The sequence below is a fragment of the Crinia signifera genome, chromosome 8 (genome assembly GCF_055691185.1).
Source record: "Crinia signifera chromosome 8, ASM5569118v1, whole genome shotgun sequence".
In the NCBI taxonomy this organism is placed as follows: domain Eukaryota; kingdom Metazoa; phylum Chordata; class Amphibia; order Anura; family Myobatrachidae; genus Crinia; species Crinia signifera.
The window spans coordinates 144,041,066-144,044,220 of NC_139224.1; positions in this window are offsets into that span (position 1 = coordinate 144,041,066).

Consider the following 3,155-nt stretch of genomic DNA (forward strand, 5'->3'; position numbering starts at 1 on the left):
CACCTGCCCCCCTGGATTCTGTAGTTGTGTGTTTTTGTGTGTTTTTTTTTTTTTTTTACATAAATTCTTTATTTGAGTTTTCAGAAAGTTACAATTTTCCAGAACATAATCAAATCAAAACTCCAGTATTCAGTTCGTTGACGTGTCAAGCATGTTATCATTTAAGTAAAGGCCCCCTTACACTTGTCAACTTATTGTCTCAACAAATTGAACCTGATTGACTCAAGATTTATCCTATGTGCAGGAGGTTCAATCTCTTCCAATCTCTTGGTTATACCCAATGGCACAGGATTGTGGATTGTGTCCTACACATCAGGCACATAAGATTTTGTCAGACGGCACATCAGATCTTGTCAGATAAATTGACTCAAATTGGATGAAATCTCACAAGTGTAAAGGTGCCCATACACGTACCAATTACCCGGTTCTTTTTGTGCTAAAATAGCATCGTTGTGCATGTGTTGTGCATAGGATGCAATGCTATTTTAGCACAAAAAGTACCGGGTAATTGGTACGTGTATGGGCACCTTAAGGGGCCCTTTATTAGGTACAGTATAAAGTAAATAGAAAGACACCTCTCAATCAGATGTTATATGATATTATGATTTATAATAATTAGTCATCTATAACAATGTTTGTTAAACAGGAGTATTAACAGAAAAACAGGGGAGGGAAGACACATGAGGTAAGGAAACTTGGGGGGGGGGGGAGTTGAGACGGTAGTTAAGTAATATAAGCTTATTATATCAGAATCTCTGTTAGCTAGTAAGTGCCGTCTCTCTTCAAATTAATGCGATAACTTAATTTCCAGCAACATAAGGCATCGGAAACCAGGAAACTTTCAAGTCTCACCGGGAGGATGGGTTGAGGAAACGGGTCATTATATGTGGGTGTAAGTTTGAACTCTAACCAGCTAAACCAACTTTGGCACCATTTCCAGACAGAAGGTGGTGGTGTTGAACGCCATTTGACTGGGACAACCGCTCTGGCTGCGTTGTTCATATACACAAAAATGGATGCTCATAGGCGCTGTATCTCCACTGAGTAACACCAGTGTTTGGTACACCACTGGGCCCTACAATTGGATTTCCCACTTTCCAATTCTTCCGTCAGGTCACTGTTAACTGACCTGTAATCAGTGCCCTATAGGCACCTAAAGGTATCTTTAAATCCTCAGTAGCACTGTGAACAGCATACAAATGAAGTGTGGTATCGCGATGCCCCAGCAGGCAACCGTTGAAATAGACATTTACCAAGACTTTTAACGTGTAGTAATGTAGGCAACAGATAATGTCTCGTGGGCGGTCAGAGGGCATTCCCCTGGGGCGCAGTGCTCTATCGAAGCTGACTTGGGAGTCGTGATTATTGTCAAGAAGTTCATTAAAAATTTGTCAGCAAGTCTATTATGCCATTTTGCAGGACCTCCTCGGGCAATCCTCGCACTCTGAGGTTGTTCCTTCATCCTCTATTATCGATGTCGTCTAAACAACGTTAGATGTCGATTTAATAGTTTAGCTTCATTTTGGAGTGCAGCCGTAAGATTGACAAGTTTTTTTATCGGTCTCTACTTTGTGATTCTCGAATAGCTCAACTCTGTCTGCTACATGGCCGATATCTGAATAGTTGTATGTGATTATTGATAGATTCTTGAAGGCGCTGTTCTGTACGTTGCAGGTCTTGCTGAATTTCTTGTCGAGTTGGCAAGGAGCATAGATGAGTCAGTATTTCACCAATTTCTGTGTTGGCTCCTTGAGTCGACGGCAACATGCAGGGCGAGCTAGGCTCAGGAGTCTCTGAGCCTTCTGAACCTCTTGATTCCATTGGGGTGGACTTGGAGTCGGCTGTTTCAGTAATGGGGGGGGGCGGAGTAGCTCTGAATGAGTTAAAGGCCGAGGATTGAGATTGTTTGGCAGGAGTAACACCTGTTTTTTTAGGAGCACTGCGTCTCCCCATATGGTAATATTATAAATGAGCCCACGTTGAATTGTGTGTGAAAGCGGTAGATGGGAACTTGTATGTCACATGGCAGGTTCCCCTTCTTATGATAAAATGATAAGTTGCATGTAGTGTCAGGATTTGTCAGAGTGCTCGCCTTTCCTTATGGACCTTCGGGTACTTATAGTGAAACAGGGTCAGGTCATCTAATTCGGTCTTAAGTCAGAAACTCCTCCAATACTGTGGGGATGGCTTCCTTATACAGTAGGTCTCCAGGCAATGGTCCCGGACCATCACACCCTCCCCTGCGGCTCAGAAAAGATATTCACTAGCTACTGACTGTGGGCGCTTTGACCCCTCACAGTGGGTATTGGTTTAATGAGTTTAGCTACAGGGTGTTAGGCCCAGACGTCCCTTGAGCAATAAACAGTTGCTTTAGACTGGGTGGAGAAGCAGGGGCTATGTTGACTAATGAAACTCCTCTTTGGGGTTGAAACGCCACTCTGCCCGGGTATGTGGGGATCAGCTATGGTGAGAACGTGGCAGATCAGTCACAGGGCCAGGGAGAGGAGATGCTGTGATTTTCCAGCAGCACCTTACCTCTTCATGCGCCAGGAGCCCGGAGCGATTGCTTTAATGGCGGCTGCGGCACCCGGACAGTAACGGGATCCCAGCCTCTCTCCCGCACCGTCCCTTCAGTCACCAGCTGGAGGACGGAACAGATCCCCACCTGCCGCAACCTCACTCGCCGCCAGACGGATCAGGCGGCTCACATCAGCATACCACCGCCCGCACCAAAATCGAGGTCCCAGCTTCTTGTGGTGCACCAGGCCGCAACCCGCAGGAGGCACTCCCCGGCTCCGCAACCGGTGTCTAGGGGATAGGTAGGACAAAAGGGGAGCACTGTGGGATGGGAAGCAGGGGGGAAACAGGCTCAAAATGCTGGGTTAGATGGAGCACTTTGGGAACATGTCTGATTGTTATGGCTGCCAGTCCACGCCCTCTGTAGTTTTTAATTTTAAGGGATCTTTAAGTCCATTTATTTTTGAACAATGAGGCAACAGACGTTTCACCAACTCCTGGAAATTTTCTGCCAGGGCAGGTATTTGTTAAGAAGTCAATTACTCGCTCCTGTATGCACCCTAAAACTGGGATGCCAGGACTTTTTCAGTTCCAGATTATTTTAAACTAGTTAAAAGCCCGTCAAAATGACGGCTTCT